This window comes from Neopsephotus bourkii, unplaced genomic scaffold (genome assembly GCF_033783945.1).
Source record: "Neopsephotus bourkii isolate Nb327-2 ecotype Australia unplaced genomic scaffold, CSIRO-AGI_Nbou_v1 NB_1053, whole genome shotgun sequence".
NCBI lineage: Eukaryota > Metazoa > Chordata > Aves > Psittaciformes > Psittacidae > Neopsephotus > Neopsephotus bourkii.
This window is the reverse complement of record NW_026901542.1, coordinates 3,724,466-3,750,813: the sequence shown is the minus strand read 5'-3', so window position 1 is coordinate 3,750,813 and position 26,348 is coordinate 3,724,466. Positions and strand designations below refer to the sequence as shown.

Genomic DNA, 26,348 nt, shown 5'->3' with positions numbered 1-26,348 from the left:
TTTCACAGGCTGCTTCCATTAAAGCTGCCACTGCTGCTTTCCTGGGGAGGTCTGCAGGGACAGAGCAATTAGAAAAAGTCCCTAAAGAGAGGGGAAAAGTACCATAAAGTCTCCCAGGAGCTCCCATTCATTTCCCCCATTGCTAAAATGAAGTCAGCTAAGGGTGTAATTGCTAACAGTCGGTTTTCCTCTTAGAAAATCTGTAAGTTGCAGAATAAGTGCTGGAAATACAGAGTGCTCCATAACCCTACTAAAAAGTATAGAAAATTGTGAAGATAGAATGTGCTCTCTGAAACCAAAATGCTACCCCATAGTGACTCAAGGACCAAACATAAGTGTATGCTGGGTGAGAACCAAGTCACATGAATTGTTCATACATATGTAGTCCCTTGCATTTGGTCTCTTATCAGGAGATGACAATGGAAACGGGAATCTCCTAGGACACAAGTGAGGATCTGCAAAGTATGGACAGAGAAGGTTTGCTTTCCTGTTCACCAGAGAGAATCAAACCCCAGAGAACACTCCTCCTCTTGGCACAGCTCCAATCCTGCTTTTTCCATGACCAGCAGGCCCATTCGCTTCCTGCACTCTTTTAGGGCCATAGCTATGAACATGTCCCTTTTGGGCTTTTCTGCCTGACACCAGTTTACAGACAGTAGTTAATCCTCAACTCTTATTTAGTTTCAAGTTCCCACAGGAATCCCAGTGCCTCGATGTCTCAGCATCTGTCCGGGCTTTTGTAGAGTGCTGGTTTTAGGGACTGATTTCCATTATTTCAGCTGTCACCAAACACACATTGAATCAAGACTTCGTTTTGCAGAATGGACTTCGAGCAGCCTTCCTGTTTGTTTTCCACACCCAGCATTTTGAAATTGCTCTCTGGCTCTCTTCCTAACAGCAGAACTATAAAACATTGTATATTGATGTTGATATTATTGTTATTAATGTTGGAAGTGATTAGTTCTGTTTGGTTTTTTTTACATCTGCAGGATCAAGGGAAAAGCAAAGGACATGCACATAGGTTTTTGGGTATGCACTTTTTTTGATATGCGTTGCAGCATTTGGACTGCAAGACAACTGCTCAGAAGTAAGCCACAGCATTTGCTTGTGATGCGTTTTTTGTGCTTAGCCTGTTTATATAGGTCTTAATTCATCAAGAATAAGGCTTGCACTGCAGAAAAAATGCTTTTTCCATGAACTAGACTCTCTATTGTGTTTAATAAGTACCTAAAGAATTGAATTAGGCAGGTATTGAAGGCTCTTGGAGACAGCTTCCACTACCTATTTTACCTAAGCCCAAGCTCTGGAAAGCTGAGGGCTGGGGGTACATAGGCGATGGGCAGAGGTGAGGGAGGCAATGCCATTGTCCACCTCTACCTCCAGCCAGTGGAAGCAGCGGTTGCAGCAATCTTTTCCCTCTCCATTTTGCACCAGTTCTCAGGCCTCTGTTTTACTTCTGTCCCTTTCTTTTCAGCAACAGAAGCACCTTAGGCCCTGCCAGGCTCCTGTCCCCCACCTCTGAGGCACTCAAGCTGACTCATGTTGTCACACAAACACAGATATCAGGCTACATTAACTGAACTCCAGCTGAATTTCTGAAAGCAATGTGATTATAACAGCTTTAAGACACGATGGTCTGTAATTAGCAGTGGGTTTTTCCTCAGTAATTACATTAACCTTAGCTGAATGCTACTCAACCCATCATGATATTTTTATGGTCTCCTACCAAAATATGCCTCAGTAGGACTGCAAACATGTCTTGGTCAGTGGAAAATTCCACATCCTTGCATAAATCCTACAAGTGCCTTGCTTTGGTCAAGTGCCACCCTGTGCTGTGCCTGGTAAGGTTTTGCAAACAATGGCCTTGCTGGCTGGAGGGAATCCAGCCCCACTAGTATCATTTTCAGTCATTCTTTCCCAGTGCAATGAATGGAGAATGAAAAATGCAGCTATTCACAGAAGCAGTTTTGTCACATAGTAATGACTCGAGTACTAATGTAACACAGTTTGTCACGGGGTATGTTCTGTATATTGTTATTTTCCATAGGGTTTGTTTGTCTCCATGCTCTCCAAACGTAGAACTATATGCAGTGTTTAACAGAGCTCTATGCATGTCCAGAGAAAACAGAGGCCATGATGTAGAAGAAAAAAAGTTAAGCTGGTTAAATATGCAAACATTCCTCATAGAAATCCAATTAAGAGATTAGCTGCACAAATACACAGAAGTTCATGAGAGGTGGTCTGGCACCACAGACTCTTCCTTTGCTCATTTAATCTGATTAAGTTCAATCCATATAACTGTAGTCTATGATGCAGTAGAAGTACCACTGTAACTTAGCTTATTTCAAGTACTGGTAAAAATTTCATGAGTGCAGTTATGAAAACCAAATAAGACCTCAGAACAAGCTGAGTGGATAAGGCATGAGAAAACTTATTTTTATTAAACATAAAGTTAGAAGAAATAAAACTAACAGTTTTGCTTAGTGCTCTTTTAGAATTAAACTTATGATCCTAATGCACATCTGTGAGCAAGGGAAATAAATATCAGCTGAAATAGTCTTGTAAGCTCCTGATAGTAAGAGTAACCCTTGGCAACTCAGGCCACCAAGATTTGCGGACATTCTCTGACTCATCTTGGCCCTGGTCTCAGTGCCTTACCAGGTAAATGGGTATATGTCTTCCTTTCCCCAGCCTACGCTTGTATTCAGATGAAAATGTTCTGACACAGAAGCTTTGTCTGCTGTAGACCTCTGGGCCAGGGTCTTGGCAAGAGTTCCAGGTGTCCCCTCACTCCTGTGATAGCTATATCAAAGTGAAAAGGGAATTTCTCCATAATGTTCAACCAGCATCATTCTGCTGCTGTTTTCTGTTTCTTTTACAGATGCACACATTTATGAAGTACCCCACTCCTGGTGTGTAACACGGTCTTCCTTCAAGTCCAAGTGGCCAGCCCAGGCGTCTGGAACTTAGTGTACAGGTTCAAGTGCTGCCAGTGGAGGATGGACAGCTGCCCACTACACTGGGGGTTCCTCTGAAAACTAGGACACAAGGATTGTGCAAAGAGATGTACCTGGTCACACACTTTATTTCACTTCTCAGCACAACCAAAAGACTTTTGACACCCAGTCATCTGGTCTATGAATACAAACACCACTTTCAATGAACAGATTTCAGTAGTGACAGTATTCCTTCTTTACCAATTTTTCTTTGCTGATTCATTCTTCTACATGACACCAACTTTTTTTTTTCTGACTGAATGGATACTTTAATTATATTTCCCTCTTTCAGGAATATTCTTCATCTTTTTTTTTTTTTTTCCCTGTAATGTGAAGGCTCCCTTGATGAGTTTGCATTATAAACCATTCTTATTTTCTCCATTCAATGCTTAGCATCTTTCCAAATGGCAGAAATCCTCTAATGGATCAGTATCTTCATCTCCTGTAGCAAGGAACTCAGCTGTTATCTATGGTTAAAAAGCAGCAGAATGAGCAATCATCGATACCGTGAGCAGAACTAGTATGAACAGTGACTTCTTCTCTAAATCTTTGTTCTCTAAAGAAGTGGTAACCACTATGGTGAACCACAGGGGACCTCTTCTTGCATTTGTAAAAGGCCAAACCTCTTTGGAAGGGATTTGGTGAACTCTGTATTTCTCACCACTGCACTTCATCAGATACTTTTCAAAAGGTAAAAAGACCCCAAATCAACTGAACATTAGATAAGATAGTGAGACAAAGTACTTTCATTCCTCATGAATGCTTTCTCAGAAGAGCAAACTCAAATCCACAGCACTTAGATTAAATTCTGGAAACTTCCAAAGCAAATACAAATGAGTTTGTGGTTCAGCTGAGGTTTCACAGGACATCTGGCTGCCCCAAATTACCTATTTAATCTCATTACAGGATTTGGTAGAGCAGTTTATCTTTAGTTCCTATCTTTATACGAAAATGATAAATCTTCATCAAGGCTGCATCACAGAAAGTCTTCAAAAGACCGTGATGCTTACTGAATTTCTATATAATACTTCAGGATATCCACCGTCACATCAACATCATTACAAGGCTGGAAACATGGTGTTGTGGTATCCTTTATATTTCATCTTTTCAGTAGTTCTATTGTGACCATAAAGGGCATTGGACTTTGTGCTTTATATATAATATCATGCATAAATAACACTGAGACTAGAAAAGGGCAGCCATGGGATAAATTTGGGCTTGACAGAACAACAGGAAAGTTCATTTCAGATAAGCCTGGTTGATAATGATAAATCTTCACATAAGGTTCATATGAGGCCTTTTCTTATCTTTCACTTCATCTTTTCCAGAAGCAAGAAAATATGTTCTAACTCTGCTAACACTTCCTGGGGTAGATGGAGTTTTAACATAAGTGCCTTATTCTTTTCCATGCTCAATTTTTGTTTTTCCTTATATTTCAAAATAGCTTGGAAGGAGTCCCACAGCACCACAGCTTCACCTAAAGCTGTTTGCATAAAGAACCTTTGTAGGCATTTTATTACTCAGGAAACTTCATCAAGATCTCAAAATAAAGATCATTATTCCACTTAACAACCATAAAGATACAAACTTCATCTTCTTCAATTATGTGTTTTACTTCTGGCCAAAAAGATATAAAACCTTTTCCTACAGGTCCAAGCTGTTCAAGCCATACCAGGGAGCACTAAGAATTTACAGCCCTGTTTAAAACACAGCATCACTACTCTTTCTGGCTAATCTTCAAAACCTGATCACCATCTGATATGACTACAAAAGACACAATAAAAGTATTCCTTAAATTTTTTCCAACCTTCTAGCAGATCACCATTATGTGGTAAATTTGCTTGTGTTGCCAAAATACTGAGCTTCACTGCTAAAATAGATGCTCTAAGAAAGAGCACAGGAACTCTACTGCCTGTGGAAATATATTCTTACTTGGTTGTCAGTAGATTTTTAAACGCAGCTACTGACATCTTCTTTAACACATCACATAATCCTCATACAATTGTAGTGACTCTCTGCCTTTTTGTTTGGTGCTATGTTGTCCATGCGCAAACACACCCAACATGTTGCATTTAAGCAAGAGCCTGCTCAGACAGGTCCAAGGTCACAGCCTTCAACTCAGTCTAGCAGCTTACTGCAGCTTCAGTGCCAAAGCTGCCTGGCTGCCTTGGAGCATGGGAAGGCCAAAACACAGCTGTCTCTGCTCACACCAATATATCTGTAGCCTCAGCTGTAGCAGGGCTTCCAAAGAGAAATTCATATGGAAAACATATTTATCAAAAGCTAACTGTATAAAGCAAAACTTGAGTAACTTTTCCCACCGCCCAAGTTATAATTTAGTCAAAGTTATTTTCAATGTTTACTAAAAATAAAATCAAATTTGAGTGCACCTAGTTAATCTTTTTCTCAACAGTGTACTTTTCAATGAAGTCTAAACTCGCCACTGAAAATGTTAAAGATATTTTTCTTTAATATACTTTTGATGATTTTTTTTTTTACAGTTTTAAGAAGGCAAAGTAGTTTTTCAACAGAAGGAAATCATAACTGCAACAATCTTCATTAAAGGAACAATAAAAATCCGGGAAGAACAACAAAAAATGACTAGGGGTCAACTTTGAACATCCTAAGATACCACTGACTAAGAAATTAATCGGAGCAGTAATTTTCCTGCTTCATACTGAACTTTATTTACAGCTCAGCCCTTGCTAGGAAATAACAAAGGTCTCCCAATTTTGTCCACTTTTCCTACCAATCACGTTTATGTGTGTGGTTGTTGTCGACACACCATATGGCAGGTATTGCGCACCTCCTGATGCACTACAGGAGTAAGAAGGAACCGTTACAGCGTCAGAGGCAGCAGAGCAATAAAATAGAGCCACAGGAAGAAGGGCTACAAAGCTTCTGTGTAGACTCCCAGTACTGGAAACACCACGGGTGCAGCTGCCAGGTTGTAGCTGCCCACACAAGCACATGCTAAATGGATCCTTATATCTCCATTCTACCATGAACAATTGCTTGTTTTCTCTTTATCTGTATTTTTATCTCCACCCAAGGGTTCATTCAGCTCTTTTACAAAGACAATCCTTGGACAAGATTCAGATTCAAGCTTCCTTTTTTTTTTTCTAGACAAAGCCTTTTCATAATTGTGCAGGCATTACACAAGATTCTTTTTTTCCTAAAATTTCACTAAAGTTAAATCTCTTTGTGTTGTGTAATTAGGCAGCATCTGCACTTCAGGCAAACTGTGAGTATAACTCCCTAGCACCCACAAGTCAGATGTTACCATCACTTATGGAGAATCAGATCACAATTATACCTTAGGCCTTGAATGCATATGCCATCTGAATTAGATGAATAGATTTAGATGAATAATCAGTGTTGATCTTGATCTGCAGAGTAAAATGTGCAGTCCCAGGTAAAAGAAAGTAAGTAGAGATTAAACATTTCTAGTTCAGATCATACAAAGTTTTCATATTTTCACTGGGAGTTCAGTCCATCATATGTCATTATATTCCTGGTTAGGGGCTTGCTACAGAATGGACTAGTGAGCATTCACATTGAATTTACTTGACCTTGCTGACTTTTGTCTTTTGAGATAGAACCTCTCAGAAACCTGAGGCTAATAAGGGTTACAAAACAGCCTAAAATACATCATTATAACAATGATATATCCCATCAATAGGCCCTTTCCCTGATCGTGTACCCTACTGCGTGTTAGAATGGCAGTAGCAGGAAAAGAAAACATCAGACAAGACCAAAAACCACCTCTGTGCCCCTGTGTGACCCCTAGTATGGGGGTGCTGTTCTGGTTCTCAGCATGCAACACTAGCTGGACAATCAATGCATCAGTGAAGTGTAGCACTCAGCAAATCAAGTTTTTGAAGCATCACTTTTTTCTTCTTTGTTTTTGGGAAACTGTATAATTTACTATCACATGAAAGACCAGAGTCTGCTGCTTTTCTTGGTTTTGTTTTTTAAAGCTATAGGTTTTCTAATGGGTTTTCAAAAACAAACTAGGTTATTCATGGGCTTCTGAGAATATCCTTCTTTTCTGAGCCACTCGTTTACTATGGGAATGTCTCAGAAGTATTGAAGGTCAAAAGACATAGAAAGATACAAAACAGTTCCTCAAACCAATGTTTCAATTCATGTAAATGCTGTTACTATAATTTTAGAAATTTAAATTAAAAGACAACAATTCCTCTGTTGTCAGGAGCACCTAATTCAGCTCCTTCAACTAGATGACAGCATGTCTCTTCACCTAGTTGTTAAATTAAGGCCATAAAGAACTGCTGGATATACAGAAAATAACAACTTGTCTTTGAGAAAAGCCTTGTTTCCCAGAAAAATATCCAGTCATGAAGGTAAAAATAAATGAGTGATTCACCAGTGGATCGATCCCAATGGTTGTCAACAACATAAATAATGTCTGCCATTTAAAGTTCTTACCAGATGCAGGGAAAACCTTTTCCCTAAGAGAACAGAATCAGACAAGGTTGCCCAGGGCAGTTGTGTTCTCCACCCTTGAAGGGTTTTAAGACCTGAATGGATGAAACCCTGAGCAACCTGGCCTGAGCTCAGAGGCGATGCTGCACTGAGTAAGATGTTGGACTAGTGACCTCCTGAGGACACTTCTAGCCTGAATTATTCTGTTACCTTATGACACCCTAATCCCAACATTAATTTGCCTGTCTCCAGTTTCCAGGCGCCTGTCTTAGTTAGGCCTTTGTGGGCTACCAGGCTTAGCTCTGCTGAATTCCATTTCTTTGGAGTGCTTACCTTTGACGGAAAAAACACATCACAATTTCTAGTCTGGCTCTTGCTCAAGTGAAAGCAACTAATGGCAAAATTATTTGATTCTACTGGTTTATTGTTAAAGCAGACCAGATAATAAAACTAACTCAGACACAGAACTAAGATTTGAGGACTCTTCAAGACACTATAGACAATCATGCTAACAGATGATGTGCTTTCCTATTATAATAGAAATTGTGGATAGGTTTTGAAATTGGGATGGTAAAGTTATTTCCCACTTGGAATAAAATAATACGCATTTCAGGTCTTTTTGTTAAGAACTGCAACAGAATGAATAAATAAATAAACAAACAAATATTTTGGTTTGTTTCTTTTTTTTATTAAGAAGCTAGAAAAAATGTATTAGGCAACCATGAAAAAAAGTCAGTATGTTCTTTTTTATCAGTAACAGACATTCTTTACTATTTTGGATACAGCAATTAGTCTAAGTACATTAAATCAAGTGTTTAGTAAGATTTTTAAGAAGTCATGAAGGCTGGAAAGAGATAAGTCTAGACAAAATGCCCCTGTTTAATGTGGTTATTCATGCCACCTATGAAAGATGAGACTTGCTGTGACCAAGTTTTGTAATCATTTTAGCGTGATACAAACCACCATTTGAATGAAAGAATCAGTCATTTGAACTGCAGGGTGTATAATAGCCTCTCTCATAGTGGAAGTGTGTTTAATGTGTTGGCATTAGTTTGAAGAGAGAAGTTGGCCCACTTTCTGGGGCTTTTTGTCTGCAGATTCTTTCTAGACCTGCTCATTCCCCTAAGATATTCAGGAAGCTCCATTCAGAAAATGGGAGAAAAATGTGATTAAACTTAAAATACATACTGTAGTCAATGCTTTGCACTACTTTGATTGCTACTGTGTTAACTTCTGCATTTACTACTGCCAGTATGGTAGAGCATTCCATGAAGCTATTATGAGACATAGATTTTTAATACAAAGTTTTACATTTCAGTCATGGGGAAGAAAGAAGTAGAAGCTTTTGTACATCATCCAGGATGAGATCAGAAGTGTGATGGAAACTGTGCCGTGGAGACCTCATAGCAGCCTTCCAGTATCTGAAGGGAGGCTATAGGGATGCTGGGGATGGACTACTTATTAGGAACTGTAGTGACAGAACAAGGGGTAATGGGTTGAAACTTAAACAGGGGAAGTTTAGATTGGATATAAGGAGGAAATTCTTTACTGTGAGGGTGGTGAGGCACTGGAATGGGTTGCCCAAGGAAGCTGTGAATGCTCCATCCCTGGCAGTGTTCAAGGCCAGGTTGGACAGAGCCTTGGGTGACATGGTTTAGTGTGAGGTGTCTCTGCCCATGGCAGGGGGGTTGGAATTAGATGATCTTAAGGTCCTTTCCAACCCTAACTATTCTATGATTCTTGTATGTCTTTGCCAGAAGATCTGGATTAAAATCTGATGAGGAAAAAAAAAAATCTGAGTGAAGTTAATGAGAAATTAATGAGAACATATTAATCTGCTTCTTCCCACCCCATTTCAGTGGTGTGATCCATCATTTCAAAAGAAGCACCATCATTATGTTGGAATTTTTGTGACACCCCTCAGTGGGATTTTAGGCTCACGATCATAGTTTCAGATGACAGCACAGTGCTTCCCTGGTTGGATCTTTCAAAAAGCCAGGAGGGTCTCCTAGGCCAGAATGACAGTTCTTCTCCCTGTTCCGCACTTGTAGATTCACAAGATGCCTCTTACAATATGACATGAAAAAGATTTGAGGGAGAAGAGCTGGAATGTGGCTATCATATGTGGACAAGGTTCTGCTTTTAGTCTTTCATCACCTCCTCTAATGCTTTGCAAGTTACAGGAGACAAACCTGATTTCATATAGAAAATGCTGATTCACCTCAAACCAGACAGAAAATACACTCTTTCTTGCTTTCAGCCAGTGAGTTACCATGAATACTCCCATTGAGTTTTGTGCTTCTTACAGTGCTACGGTACTACACCACTGACACCGTAGTGCAAATAGCAAATGACAAGAAAAGAGAGAGTAGGTACAGTGGGCATGACACTCAGCCACCAAACCCTGCCCGCTCCACCTCAATCCCTCCTGAAAAAAGAAAAACAAAAGCAACAGACAACCCCAAAATCAAGAGTTTGTCCCCAAATGGGAAGTTTAAAAGATGAATACTGAAAACAAGAAAATAATCTTCACTTTGTAGTGAATCAGAGCACATTTCAGCCACATGTTAATTCCTAGCAGGTAGAACTTCTATATAGAATATAAAATATGAAAAACCTCTTTAAAACGGGAGTGATATGTCTAGTTTTTTCTCTTTTTGTATTTCTTATTGGCAACTTAGGTGTCTTGATCTTTATTTTTTTTTTTCTGACTTTCTCCTCGTACATGAATAATACTTTTTCATTGCTTGACTTGATTATCAAAGAGTTTTCACTGTGGTTGTTTTAAATCTTACTTCTCTAGTCTATGTCATCAGTATTCTCCCCCTGTACTCGGCACTCGTGAGGCTGCACCTTGAATACCGTGTTCAGTTCTGGGCCCCTCACTACAAGAGAGATACTGAAGTGTTGGAGCATGTCAAAAGAAGAGCATCAAAGCTGGTGAAGGAGCTAGATGACAAGCCTTATGAGTAACAGCTGAGGGAACTGGAATTGTTTGACCTGGCAAAGAGGAGGCTCAAGGGAGGCATATGGCTCCCTACAGATACCTGACTGGAGGTTGCAGGAAGGTGGATGTTGGTCTCTTCTCCCAACTAACAAGCAATAGGACAAGAGGAAACGGCCTCAAGTTGTGCCAGGGAAGGTTTATGTTGGATATTAGGAAAAAATTCTTCATCAAAAGGGCTGTCAATCACTGGAACAGGCTGCCCAGGGAAGAGGTGGAGTCACCATCCCTGGAGATATTTAAAAGATGTGTAGCCATGGCACTTAGAGACATGGTTTAGTGGTGGACTTGGCAGTACTAGATTATTACTCAATGATCTTGAAGTTCTTTTCCAACCTAAACAATCCTATGATTGACAGGAGAAACAGCTTTGGCAGCAATCTGAATAAACAAGACAGAAGAGACACCAAAAAAGATTTATTCACAGGGCTTTGCATTAACTAAACTCCTTTTAAAAACCAATAAATGTTGCCCTGTAAAGGATTTACTCTTGAGGCTTGTAGGTTATCACACATGGCAAAGTACACCCAAGAAGGAAGGTGACAGGTAAGAAGCAACATCTTACGTGGATCATATGGAGTCTCACCATGGCATTCAGATTTTGGGTCACCAAAGACCCAAAAAACAACTTTGACCTTCCACCACTATCACAAAGGAACAGACAAACTTTGCAGAACACAGAGAAACAAAACCAGCGACGTTTCAGGAACACAGCAAAATAACATAATTTTGGCATCACTTCCAACGTTGAACCATGGTCAATTTTTTCCAGTTTAGGCCACAGGCTTCCAGGGTGCTAAGCAAAAAGCCAGGAACTGAAAACTCACCTGCAAAGGTGGCTACCTAAAATAATCAAGACTTCAAGAGAAATTTTCTGGCTGATATCTTTTGAGATCTTCTGCTAAGGAGCATTCATAGAACATGAAAGGTGTGAAGGATGTTTCCAAAAATCATAGCCTCTTTTTGATTTCCTTTTTTTTTTTTTCCTTTTACACAAAGTCTGTACCTTTACATATGGGGGAATCAAAGCTGTACAGAGTAAAGGGGTGCAAAGTGAAAGGGTGAAATATTTTGCACAGGGTTTGCTCAGCAAAAAAAGAATATTGCACAAATAGGTGCACAAATATAAGAACTGGTATTCAAGGAGCTTGTGTTAAGGAAGGAGCTTGTTAAGGCTAAGAGGAAATTAAGACAGCAGAGATCATTGTTTCTGTAACTTAAACCAACAACCCAGCAGGCTAGCACCACAGATGAACGAGCTTTGTTAGCACATGGCTCTAACTCTTCCTAGTGACTCCAAGTGCTCTGTCATTGTGGTGATCAGTGCAAAGGCTGTATGAGGACTAAGCTCTTGTGTGGTCCTCAACCTTATCATCCTCCAAACTGGGAACCAGACAGAGGAAAATCTAGGGCCAAGATGGTCTCATGTCATTGATTCAGGAGTGCCTGAAGGAATACAGCAGAGCAGTGACTCTCGGTGAGCATCTGCAGCCATTTGCTCCTCAAATGTTGTGTGACGATGCTTCCAGAAAAATTAAGGATACAGAAATTCAACCCATTCAGTGTACAAGCTGTTGTTATATGATCTCATAACTATGTCTTTGTTACAGAGAGTGAAACACCTTTATTGCCCAGGTTCTACTTCCTTGTATTTAAATCACATGAATTCTGTGAAGCCAGTGTTGCTCCTGAGTCATCTGACACTCCAATTGGGCTCAAACGAGAGTAGACAAGCAGAGACAGACTGAATTATTACTCAGATTTTAGGAATGTCTGCATTAGAGTGACAAATAAGATGCTTAACCCTAATGACACTCTCCTCACTCTCACCAAGTGAGCAGGAATAAAATTCAAATGCTAATTCTTAGATATTCAGACTTGTTATTTTCTAGTTGCCCTTTTGGCACACTGGTGCAAAAATAGTTGTTTGGAAGGGAAGACAAAAAAAGGCACTTGGAGATAATTGACAGAAAGGTCTTGTTCTTCAGATTTGAATGGAAAACCTAAATGTCACAGCTAAATTACCTAAATCTGCTAACATATAAATCTTACTGTCAAAAATAATGAAGAGGGAAGAGGAAAAATAATGAAGAGGAAAAGGGACTCCAACAACCTTTTCTTTAGCAATCCTCCTCTTTCAAACTCTAACTTTAGTTAACAGAAAGAACTTCATTCTTTATCCACTTTTACTGAGCCAAACACAGTTCTCTCCACTTTTATCCTTCCATACCCCTATTTTCCCAACTCAGATTTTAAATTCTGATACCTTTATTCACACTGAATGTCCTTAAGTACAATCATAGAATCATAGAATAGTTAGGGTTGGAAAGGGCCTTAAGGTCATCAAGTTCCAAACCCCTTGCCATGGGCAGGGACACCTCACACTAAACCATGTCCCCCAAGGCTCTGTCCAACCTGGCCTTGAATACTTCCAGGGATGGAGCATTCACAACTTCCTTGGGCAACCTATTCCAGTGCCTCACCACCCTCACAGTAAAGAACTTCCTTATGTCTACCTTAAATCTCCCCTGTTTAAGTCTGAACCCATTACTCCATGTCCTATCACTACCGTACCTAATGACAAGTCCCTCCCTAGTATCCTTATAGCCCCCCTTCAGATGCTGGAAGGCTGCCCCAACTTTCTCAGTAATCATACCTCCTTCACTGAGTCTTTGAGAAGAACCCCCTGTGTCAACTAAGGTTCCAAAAACTGGCCATGTGTGGAAAACTCTTATGTGAAACTAAGTCATTAGGCTGAATTTCATCATGTATTAACAAGACCGTCAGTTAATTTCTGGTTTTACAGATGTTTTCCAGTTGTATCATACCTTCAGAGTTCTAACTCAAAATGAAGTCCACAGATGATAGAATGCAAGATCTTCATCTAGATGGCATTCATTTTCAGCATAGACGTTGAAGATGGTAAAGAAATTGTTTTAAAACCATGGAATTAGGAAAAACACATTATTTAGAATTGTGTGATGTAAATTAAAAAAAATAAATATCTATTTCAGGATCTGAAAAATAAGAAAGCGCCATATTCATTACCTAGAAACGACCCTTAGAAATTTCAAAAACAAGAAAATAATTGTCTATGTATCTTTAGCCACTTACTGGTTTTAAGTAGCTGGGGATGTTAAGTGTTGGTACTATACATTTATGTGCTCCAACAGCAAGTTCCTTTTGGTCATCTATGCTATATTTATATTTGTAGTTAAGGTTAACTTTATAATTGCCCCAAGCCTATGACCACAAACCCTCCATGTTTTAATCCCAGGACTTGTACCCAAACACATGTATCAACACTTAAATTACCACTGAACTCCCAAGCACAAAGTGCACTTCTGCCACTTACCTCTTACTCAGCATTTCTTGCAAGATATCTTGAAATTACAATTAAATGCCCAACCTTAACAGAGAAAAGAATCCAGAAGCAAACCTATAGTTCTCTACTTTTGCCTTTCAGACTGTTGACTTTCATTTAGAAAGAAAATTCATCACGCTGTAATTTTTGCTGGTAAAAGTATTTTTTATATTTGGCCAAATCTCTAGCTAGTTTCTCTTTTCTTGCAATTGCCATGACTTATAAGAAGTTTGATTACTTCTTATGAAGCTTTTGTTCACAATTAAGAATTTCTCTCAATACAAAAATTGAAATCTGAAATATAATATGACAATACATCCCACCCTACCTTAAGAAGCCATGAGAGACAGCTAATTTGGTTTCTTAATTTAAAATGACTATGAATGTGGATATCCTTCATCTGAAAGCTGTCATAACTGTGCAGATTAGGCTGGCAATGCTGTGCTATCAGGGGCACCAAGCTTTCAACAAATCCAAAACCAAACTGCACAATTAACCTTCATTTAGAACTAGCTAGAAAATTGCTTGTATTTTTGGAACTTTTGAAATGCAACAAATTAAAATCTCAGTACTTGTTCAAATACTTCTATTCCATTTAAGACTTATTTAGGAAAAACAGAGAACAAAAATCTTTATTAAAATTTTATAGAAAGTTTTGTTTCTGAAGTTCAAATTGCTCCTTTCAGATACCTTGTTTCAGATTTCAGAGATCTTTTGAACCATTATAAAAGAAAAAAAAAAGCTAGCCACAATTTCAGACTCAAGCTTGCACATCCTCACCTTTTCTTTGCTTCGTTGCCACTCTTGCCTCTGAGCAGATTTCTAGGAAGAACAGGATGTGATTGACATTTTAATTGCTGTCTTTCACTATTCTTTGGGGAATGATGGTGAATGATACAATTAATAATGGCCAAAACACAAGATGCTAGCTTAAGCTAGGGAAACTGCAAAAAAAACCCTCTTTTATTCTGGTACCACTGATGACAAGAGATTAACTTTCCTATAGCAGTGTCTAGAAACAGTCTAATACTTCCCACTGCCAAATTCTTAAACTACAGTGTAAAAAAACCCCACATATAGAGTGGGACAGCTTTTCTCCTAAGGCAAATGGCACACATTAATGTCAATGAGGTTTTGCACAGGTAGATAGTCCAACAGGGAGGGAGGTGCACATTGGTTTACTAAATTTTTAGTAACTCCATGATATGGCTGAAGCACACACTCTTTAAAGGTCTGTGGTTTCCAAGGCCTTTATAATTTTATCCCCCAAGGTTCAAATCACACCCAACCCCAGATTTGGTAAACATTCATGAAAATGAATGTGGAGGGCATAAGTGATGCCTCCAGGATTTTCAGGACTCCTTGATTCCAGGAACACGTTTACCCTGCTTAAGGAGGCTTCTTGCTTTCTGGCTTTAATGTTTCATCTCCTTTACAGGAAGTAAAGGAAACCTTCCTTTTGTCATGTCTTCAATTGTTGTATGTTTTGTAATTAAGCAAATTGCAATGGCCATAACATTTAATGAATCTTCTCAGGACTTTGAAATTTCTGCAATGTATTGATTTTTATGAATGGCCATCTTCAAACTATCTCCCTTCATGTTCTTAGTATCTTACTCGGATAATAGGAAAAATTATATACAGTGATTTCTTGGAGAAGTATTTAAGATCCAGTGCACTTTATGACAATCTTGCAGAAGAAGTCTAGTGTCACAGCTCTGGAAATATTTCTTGTGATTAAATTCAGTTTTTCCCCATTTACAATATTTTGTGGGTTTTATAATTATTATTGAAACTCTTTGCAAAAAAAAATAAATATTCTTGCCTACAGTTTTTACACTAAGTATTCCATATATCTTAAGTAATACTGGAGGTATTCTCAATGCCTTTCTGAGCAGCGATAAGGAGAGTTGTACAATGGTGGGGTCTATGATGTGGCCAGAGGGGCACAGCTGTTTCAAGTGATACAGCAAAACAAAAAATCTTTGAGGAAAAGAAAAATAAGAATAATAATCCCCAATCCCCCTTGAAACAGGGCAATCTTATTTTAATGCTCTAGGAGGTAATGAAACTCTTCAAATATCAAGTCTCTAAAACCTTCTTAACATATTCTACATTGTTTCTCAGTGATTTATTTCTCCAAGTAAGAGAACAGCACATTGAAAGTGTTGGCGCTGTCCAAAATCATTAGTGTGGTAGTTTGCCCTGGCCCAGTGACAAATAACATTTATAGGTAGAAGGGAAGCAAAAGCACAGAAAAACAGGGTAGACCATACTGCAGCAGCACCAGCACTCTGTGAGGAGGGACTGGATGTGGGAGGTGAGGAAGAGCTCCCATGTCAGATCTGCACAGTGCCAGGAGGCTGCGGGCAGCGGTGAAGAGGTGGCCCCACTGCGTGGGAATGTGGTGGCAGAAGGCAGATGGAGAAGCTGTGTCTCCATAAGAGAACAAAGCATTTCTGTATCTAAAGCTCAAACATGAAAAGAAATTGAAACCACAGTTTGGGAATACTCCAAGATGAAAGAACCAACTTTGCCATTTGGAGGGGGACTAGATCCCAGCGATAAAATCCTCAGGCTCCAAACAAAATAACATCTAGATTTCAAAATTTCTTATTTGCCATCCTGGAGAACATAAAAATAGGCCCAAGGGAAAAAAAGAAGAAAAGAAGAAAAAATATCTCAGTCTCAAAATCACAGTCTGCAAGAGCAGATGTTCCACAATAAACTCTGCAAGTCAAGACAGAGATGTTGGAATATGATGCAAGAATCAGGACAAATTATCAGCTTTGTAAGAGATTTCAGATATCATTTCAACATGCAGAGCATGGAATAGAGGATGGGAACAGTAAGGCTGCTGAAGTCTCCCTAAGGTCAGAGTCTAACAAACAAGAGCTGAAAGCAGAAGTAGCAGAGGAATGTATCAATGCATTGAAAGCAAATAAAACATCCATTAATTTAACATGTCCAAGGCAGCATAGTGTAAGGACCACACATTTTAACACTGAAAAATCAGTGAAACATTCAGATCTTAAAAGTGTGATTCATTGCAATACCATAGAAAATGAAAGCACCCCATTATTGGATTAAAATGTATCAGAAGGCCTCATTTACACCAAAGGGAAAAGTCGGATAAAAGGAGGGAGCCAGTGAGGCTAAGAAAGAGCTTGTAATGTCTTGTAGAGGGCAGTGAAGCTCTCACTAGAATAAGTCTGGAAAAGACTGTTCATATCTCCAAGAAAGTACCCCTCACCCTGACATTAGAAGAGACTGCTGCTTTGGGACATCACAGCACGGAGGACGGAGGTTTATACTGTCTCAAGTGAATTTCCATCGAAAGGCAACTTCTTTTCTGACTAAATAAAGAAAATAATGCCCCTGAGTACTCTGCTTTATAGCTAAGGTAGCTACCTCAGCCCAAAAGTATCTCCCTCCATCTTCCATGGACATCTGGGCTAATTAGATTGTATGACAAAGGTAGCTCCATTATCATTTTAAAAGAAGGTATCTACAACTTCAGGGAGCACTGAGCCCATTCTTGGCAATTTCTTTTGATGCATTTTGAGAACCACAGCAGGACTGAGCATGTCAAAAACACAGGCAGAAGATTGCCTACTTTCTGGCTCATGATTGAGCTTAGATTTGATTTAGATATCAGATTGTTCACTCTATCCAGGAAGATGATTCAAAAATGTGTAAGGGTATTATTCTAGGCTGTCCAGACAAAATGTGAGGTACTCTCGGAAATTACTCACCCCAAGAAGTCAGGCAGGAGCTGAGCAGTGTCATCATGCAATTTGGGCAAAAGCACCTAAATTCTGCCTAGTCAATTACTGGAATTAGGCCTGATCAAATACCCAAAAGGGAATATTTTCAGCTTTTGACAAAGACAGAAATGCCAGGACAGATGATCAATGTCCATCCTGATGTATCAGCACGGGTCTAACTGGTGGTTAAGAAAATAGATGCACATAGTTGTTTTCATTCAGCACATCCTTTGGGAGACATTGTCTGCGTCTCAAATAGCAAATACATCCTGTGGAAATTCCTGAGCCTTATATCTATTTCCCTGCTGTTAAGACTGGAGGACTGTGAGAAAGCAAGCTATGGAAGGTGGAGAGGAAAATGTTGACTTTTCTGTTCTCAATTTGATATGAGTTAAGAACAGAACTGGAAAGTGCATTCATACCAAAGGTTTTCAAAGATCTGTCATATCCAGCTGTTTCAACATAGCCACTGTCTGCGTCTCAGACTATGGTCTAAGTCGGTCCAGCTCCAGATATTTCACTCAAAACCACATTCATATTTTAAACAGCTCAATGTGCTAAAGTTTACAGAGATGGCATTTTGATCTGACTACGTATTTATATAACAAAAAGCATGACAGATGGCTCAGACAACTTGGGGAAAAGCCCAGCCTGATGAGTTAATGCTAAATAAAGCAGACAGTAAGTTAAGTTTAAACATATGAAAGGGCAGAGGAAAAGTTGATACAAAAAGATATTCAAAGAGGGGTTGCCTGTCCCAGGAGTCCTGGAAGGAAAATTTTCATTGGAATGATAAAGTATCCCAGGAAAATGTGTCTAATTGGGCTGCCACACTCAACACCCTGTAAGTGCTACAGGGCAAATATGTTTGAAGAGCAGGAGGTGGAAATGATGGCCAAATGCCTGAGACACATTGCAGACATTAACAGGAGCTGAGCATCAAGGCATTCACACAGAAAAGATGGGCCTGCTTGAGTCAGGCCTACAGAGGTCTTGTGTAATTGTTACGGGAAGCATAATCACAAGACAGGCTCAATATGACAGCAAGAAGTCAGAGATCTTTTAGGCTGGAGTTGCTTCATGTCCTGCTGGTCCACAAGTCAGGCATGCTGTGTTGGCAGCATCCTGCTATACAGCACTTAGATATTGCAAGCAATGCCAGCATTTCTTTTTAAGCAGAACAGCCATAAGGTGCCTAACAGTGACACTAGTAAAATGTTATCCTCATTTTAAGCATGGACTGTAGATGTCACTGTGCTGTAGGAAGACATGCATTAGCAGTAATTATCCAATGCAGTGATATTAGGACAGCAGTTTATACAACCCACCCATCTGAATCTCCAGACTAGATTTTTCAGGCTAGACTGCAGAGGGGATCTCTCTGTTCCTAGGGAGGAAATTGCACCACTGCCCATCTGAGGCTGAAAAAGCAGTGAAGACAGCATGAGAGTGAACCAGATAGAAGCTGACTGCAGACACACTGCAGGGGCTGGGAGACCAGCTTCCCCTTTGGCAGCTGTTTAGGAATGCTGCTGTTTAGTATCTAAATCTCTGATCTAAAACAGGTTGCTGCTGGGTACTTAATGAGTAGATATACTATAAACACTGTACTCTTCAGAGTGCCTCAAAGAATTTAGTGTCCAAGATGCCCTATTTCTCCTGACTCTGACACCAAAAACACCAGGAAAGAAAAGATGCATTTGTGATCTGAAGCACAGGCAGAATTAGAGGAAGGTTCCTCTGCAGTCAGTTTGATACGTGACTGCAGCACAAACAAACCTTCTTCATCCATCTGGTTGCTAGTAGCAATGCCATGCTACTAGCTAGGCTTGGGATGCACTCTATGCATACAGCATCCTGCAAGATTTACAGTCTGGCCTGGAGCTTATCGTCCAGCACTCCACTTGCTTTCAGAAGCAGCAAAATGAAAGCTGTCCCAGGTCTGCCTACTGGCCCTGCAACCAGAGCCTTTCAGTGGAGGCACTCCCACTGACTCATTTGACGTTGCATACTGAGTCTTATTTCGGCTACCTGACATGGACAAGCTTGAGCAAAAGCAAGGCAGCACGTTCAGCAGCACGTCTGCTAATATCTGTAACAAGAACTACTAATTTTACCCTTACACTGGCTTCCCAAACCCCCCCCATAAGTTAGTTGTCTTGGGTGAAATCCACTTCCCTGGCAATATCAGCATGTAGACATCCCACTGCTGTTCATCAGCTTATCCAGGTAACAGATGAAAATTATCCTGGTAGAAATCCAAAGGAACAAGGTAGTCAACAAATGATGCAACTAAAAATATGGTGCACTGTGGCCTGGGGTATCAAGCAAGCATCCAGATAAGTGTTGTCAGGAAGAGAGAACTCTTCAAGACAGCATCACTGTGGTCCCCATGGGATGTAGCTCTGGTGTTACTGGAAGCTGTGGGACAGATTGTGGTGTCTTGAAACCTGTACTTATCACAGACACATGCTGTTGTTGTGTTGTTGTCCTAGAGAGAATACTGGGGCAACACAGGGTGACCAGCCCATACCTGAATAAATTGGTAGGTTTTTTTTTTTGCTCTATGCTGGCACATGAACCCCAGTCTCACTTTCGTCTGGAGTTGTTCTGTGTTGGGAAAATACAATGCAGTGAAACTTCCCTCATAATAGATTTTGAACGTCCTTTGCATTTCCTTCATCTGTGTGTGGTAGAGATGCCTTACTCCCTAATGCCCTTAGTGTCATGCAGTACACCCAGGGCAACATCTATAGCAGCTGAACCACTTCTGTTGTTTTGCAGTCCTCAGTAACAGCTGAGTTCAGCTCAGCCTGAATGTATTTAGTTCATGACTGGAAACCACAACACCAGGATGACAAGTGTACCTTAGCTGGACGTGGTGGGTGGTGGAGCTCTCAGGTGTATAATGCACCACAGTCCTTGGACAGCTCATCCCAGGACTGAGCTATGAAGAGAGGAAAACGTAGGATGGAGCAATGGTGGTTGATGCTGAACTTGAATTCCACTGGAATGGTTCTGCTGCCTGCTGAAGTCTTGTCCAAGAGCATAGTGTGATGAGACTTGGACACGGTGAGTCCAATTATTCTCTTGTGGATGCTGATTTAGAAAAATATATTTAAATTTCCATTTGTACCAGTGTGACAAGACAATGAGATTTACAGGTCAGAATCTCACTTGCCCTAAATAAGCTTTGCTATGTCAGTCTTAACTCACATTGACTTTTACTGACTTAGCTCCTAGATTGACACTGTGTCAACCTAGGAACTCGTGTCAACCCAACTTCAGTAGCCCAAACCCAGAAGAAAACGTTACAGCATAAGCTGACTAAACAAGCCCTGTCAGCATCCTGCTGCTACACAGCCTGATTCAAACCAGCATTATACCTATGCCACGGTACTCTTTAGATGTGGTGGCTGTGCAATCTAATGGCGTTGTTATGTTAAGGTTGGTATGACTCTCCTTTCATGGTCATTATGTTTGGTGTTAGAATTAAATATGGAAACATGTACACATTTGTAGCACAGATTTTGTCTGTGATTTGGGGGGAAAGGAGTGGAAAAGGGATATTTGTGTGGAAATGGAGCCTTGTGGTCAATATTTTTCAGACAATTCTACACATAGTTCTGCACACTTATTCTAATGGCTCTGCACTAACTGATGGTAATCTTGGATCATTCATTAACCACAGTTTTCTGTCCTGTTGTTGACATGCTGTACTGCTATTGAAGCAGTGCATGTGTGGTCTCCAGAGGCTCCCTCTGTGGGGAAAAAAGAATCACAGAAGTGTTTCCCCTCTATCTTGATTTCAACTGTGAGCAGAAGGCTACACAAAGTCACACAGGCTGGGTTTGTTTCCACCGGTTCACGGCTGCATCTGGGAACTATGAGCAAATGCAGATGCAGAGCAGCCTTTTAAGCTTCTTTGGTTGCAGGTTGATCATGATTACTATCTGAGAGCCAAGGGATACAGAGCTTTTATGCAGAGTTCATATACAATATGTTCAAGTAGCCCAAGGGGGAGATTTCTGCCCACTGATTTTCTCTGCACATCTGTGCACTTACCTCCTTTTTTGCATACCTATTGCTATTAATATGTCCTATTTCTCCTGAAAAAGAAAGGAGGGAACCTCAGCAATGCCACAGAACCAGATCACTCTTTGACCCTCTGTCGTTCAAGGACGGAAGAAAAAGAAGACTCAAAACTGTAATTCTCATCTGCCTGATAGCTTGGTTTTACCTGTAAGAATCAAAGGCAGAGCAATTGCTGATCCCAGATTCAGCAGTGCTATGAAATCAGATAGCTTCACACTGATAACACTGGCAGGTGAGCTAGTGTTCACCTTTACAGTGAAGCCTCACGCAGTGTCAAACACTGCACCATCCTTCTGGAGGAAGTGTTGCTTCTGAAAAGTAGTTTTCTGTTACAAGTCTCATTTTCTTTTAATAAAGAAACAAACTTTCTATGGCTTTCACAACTTACCATCAGTCGGATAACCAGCAGATAGCTGGCAATGCAGCTAAGCAGAAATAGCTTCTGTCATCATTAGTCAATAGTCCAAACAGGCATGACAGTGGAGAGAGCTGGTAGAGGGACTTCCTCCATTGGCTAAACCAATAAAACTACATGATGTAAACTGGGCTGAGGTGAGAACATCTTATCTCTGGAGTTTTCTCCACTTGTGCATGGTCATTCTTTCCTTACGGTGCAAGTGCTCCAGCCCCTAACCAGCCTGGGGCCCTCCTCTTAACTTGCTCCAGCTCTGATAAGTCACATGCTATAAATGGCATATAAGTGGCAGAAGAGCTCTCAGCCTCCCAGAGGAGAGGCAGGAAGAATCCTTCTCCAGGGTTTTGCCATTGCAGTCTCATTTTCCATGGAAGAACATGGCACAGGTTTAGAGAAACTGAAGCCTGTTTTCCATTGTCTTCTACTAACTCCTGCAAGATCTCAAATCCCAGCTGTGCTTTTCTAGAGTTAGGTGATATGGTCTCTGTATCTCTTCACAGAACCATAAGGTCTCAAACACCACTTTCTGAAAAGCAGTGATCTTAACTGGCATGATTCACTCTTTCTCCTGGACAAATGAGAAAAAAAAAAACATTGACCACACTTCAGAATGCTTCTAACCATAACTAGTCCCCATAGACCTCTCACTAAGATCCCTTTGAAAGCGTGATATGGGTGAAGGTATCTCTTCATCAAATCCTGCTTGGCATCACTTGGAAGCACACACTGAACATCGCTAGCAAGTATGAGTTGCATGACAAGATATACACCTTGGAGAGAGGAAAATTATTACATGAGAGGAAGGTTGAATATTTTACACATCGTCTGGTATCAGAGATGTCAATTTAAGAAAAGCTAATACACAATATTTCTGTCACAAGAACATCTCCCTATTTAATAGTTTGGGAACACGCTTAGCTGGAGTTTACATATGAATTAGGGTACTTATCAGGCACCAATGATCCTTTAGCCATGAATTTGTCATTGTAAAGTCATTTTTATCTGTGGTTTCTCTAACTTCCTGTTGGAATGAGTTTCACAGTGTAACTATGCTTTAGATATGTGAAAAAATTAATCACCCATAGCATTAATACAGAACCCCGTTGTCCACAGAAAAATGAAAATAAAACTTCTCCTTAAAAGATAAGTATAATTTTATGCTGCAATAATACTGGTAATATTTTTCTCCTTTTTATGATGTGGATAACTATCTGTGCTTTATAACGGCAAAAATGGAAAAAGTGGCAGTGAATACTATACTTTCTATTAGGTAGCTCTCTTTTATGTTTGGTAAAGCACACTAGCATGTTTGCATCTTTCTAGTTGGAAAACATCTTTTATAAGTGTCCATATGGAAAAGAGGATTGTAGTCAACTCACCAGCAGCAGTGGGCTGCTGACGGCCAAGCAAAGGAGTAACCTGTTACCAGAGCAGCAAAGATCCTGGCACTTCATCACTCACTGCAAACACAGCACCAAGATAAAGATGCTAAATTGCGCCTATAAATGCAGCACGGCTTAAAAAGCACCTGACTTGTTTCCATATCTTGCTTAGATCTGGAAGCAATTTATTTGGCTGCTTTTATGTGCCACAGAATCTGATAAACATCCTGAGGAAACTCAGCCAGATCCCACTTCCCCACCCCATGGATTTATTAGTGAATTCTCACCAGTTCTTTACCTTTTCACTCCAAGCAGCTGACATACCTCACATTGATGCTCAGGGCTGGGACATCCAGGCCCCAGGTGATTCAGTGCAGAGCAGGTGTATCCACATAATCCCATCCATGTGACTCTCAGCACCTAGGGCTGCCCACAGCAGTGACTCCCCCTGGTGTGGGGCACTGCCATACAGGGACATCCCACATCTCTGGCTGAGCTGCTGCTGCCTGCTGCTGGGCAGTGCCTACTGTGCCCCATCTGGGCTGGCTCCTTGAAAACACTCAAACATCTCCTCACTCACAGAGCAGATTTAAGCATTACTGTTAAGCAGGAGATCCCCTTTCCCTATGCAGCCAGTGGCTCACTGTATATGCTCCTGCCCAAAAGGCTGTGTTCTGCCACTGACTTCTGCTGTGGGCTTTGGCTTGCTCTGTAGACCTCAACTGGACCTGAAGAATCAAGGTAAATCTGAAGAAAATATGTTTTGCATTTTGTGTTCAAGATTATATCATTTAACGTATTTTTAAGTTGTGACGCTGAAAAACTTACATCTTTGGAAGATCTATAATTTTCTTGAAATAAGAAAATACCAATTTATAAGATAAGCCAATAGAACAGAATTGCCAATTTTTTGTCCAGGCACTGACTGATGCGCAGTCTGTGAAGATTTCTTGATCTCACTCTACCCAGCCTGCAGACAGAACTTCCCCTAGCTCAGCCTTGTTCTTTTCTGGTTCTACAACATGTGTGTTTTATTGGTATTTCAAATGCTTTTTGTTAAATATTGAGAATACGAGGCAGAATTTTCTCCCCAGTGATACATGACATATAGTGGTTAAATCTGCTAAAAGGAATGTGTACATACTTCAAGCAAGCCAAATGAGGTCAGTGACAGAAATAGGGGTGAGTGTGCAAAATACATACACAAAGAATTCACGAAGTTATGCTAATTACATCATTGCACTAATTAGAACAAAAAGCAAGCCAAAAACTGATCAGAGAAACTAATGGTTGCTTGCCACTGTTATTTTCTAGAGTCCTTCTCTTAAACATTCACATGAAATGAAAGTGACCACAACTTCAATTCAGTCACCATTCTCAGATAAGACCACACACTCCTGCATCAATTAAAGTAAAGAAGTTGATTTTTTTCCTAGGGAAAAAGTCAAGTACCAAGGGTCTGGGCATGTTCTGTGTCCACTAATCTATGTGTATCTCTCATTGTCCTCGTATCGGCAGTCTCCACAGGTAACACAGGGCTGTGCCTTGCATGCAGAAGTGATTAATTATATGCCACAGCTCTAAAGGATGGCTCAGCACTTCATGTAGGCACTCAGCAAATTTAGGCATAGAAGTTTTGTACTCACACCAGCTCATTGTCAGCATTATACAGCCTGGGCACATCCTGATGTCTCGCAGCCTTTAATTGATAAATGCTTCCAAGTTTGTCCTTGCATAGATAAATATTACTAGTTTCAGGGGTAACGCATAGAGGCAGAGGATGGGCTTTGATTGAGAGGAAGCTGGTGGCTGAGGTAAGATCAGGCCAGGGATTCTCTGCAGGCATGGTGTCCCTTTTCACTGTTTCAGAAACTTTCATCTCTGAGGACAGCTCTTGGCTTGACCTGCCAGGCTGTCCTTATTCCCTCACTGCTTGAGTCTGTTATTGAAATTGAAATGCCAAAAAGAAAATGTTAACAATAATTGTCTGGATTTTCATATTCTTTATGTCTTTGGGTAGGATTGAAGATAACGAAAGTACCAGACATATGTGCTATTCAGCAAAGTGACTGCTACACCACAGACACTCATGCCGGGATGCCAGTGTATGTGAACCATGGTGGAAATAAATGGATGTAGATCCACTTAGTCCATGTTTCCTCAGTACATTTAGTCACCATCCCAGACCATCATCATTCCAGAGGACATAGCAATGATAGTTGTCCTGCAAGTCTGCTTATCTGTATGTAATAAAAGGTTTTATTTTAGGGATTACAGGACTGATCCAATGGAAACCACAAGCCAGTTCGGTTTCTCTCGTAAGCAGTGCCAGAGAGCAGGAAAGAACTGAGGATACCTCAGGAGAAAACAAGAAGTCAAACTTATCTCTGCTGATCAACCGTTGTCTCTAGATGAGACAGGGTTTCCTCATGAGATCCCTGGGAGCCTGCAAAAAGTCTAGCAATGGATGTGTGTACTTTGCAATAACTTTTTGTAAAAACAGCAAGTAGGGCAGAAACATCACTAACTGCCTGGTGAAATGATAGCAATAATTTTTTTGGTGACAAGTGTCATCAAATCTCAAGGCTGCATTCAGTGCAGTGATTTATTGCATCCTTTTACAACATGAGTCTCTTAGCCTTGCCTCATGTGCAGTATGTTTTAGTTTTAATGAGTGTTTAGGTAAACAGATCTGGAATTCTCCATAGTATTAAAAGATCCTCTTCACCTTTTGCAAATAAGGATTTTGAGAATCTTGTCTCAACTTATGTTGCCATGTCCCAGCCTAAAGAAGCCTACTGATCATTCTCAGATAGTTGATTGTAATGGTCACATTCTAGATTTTGAAATGTCCACAGAAATCCTATTGCCCTCACATA

General features: G+C 40.3%; 1 long non-coding RNA gene across 5 annotated transcripts in view; it reads right to left on the bottom strand.

The window, feature by feature from the left end:
- Positions 1-26,348, bottom strand: part of LOC133216475 (uncharacterized) — a 149,879-nt gene that overhangs the window by 80,047 nt on the left and 43,484 nt on the right. The window contains exons 4-5 of one of the 5 annotated variants that reach the window (XR_009726645.1): positions 23,467-23,547; positions 22,344-22,655 (exon numbers count right to left, since the gene is read on the bottom strand). The exons of 2 other annotated variants lie outside the window; for them this stretch is intronic. This is a non-coding gene — a long non-coding RNA (uncharacterized LOC133216475). Of the gene's footprint in view, positions 1-2,503; positions 3,464-22,343; positions 22,656-23,466; positions 23,548-26,348 lie in introns of those variants that run through there. 2 more of the 5 variants (XR_009726648.1, XR_009726646.1) reach the window with 2 other exon arrangements.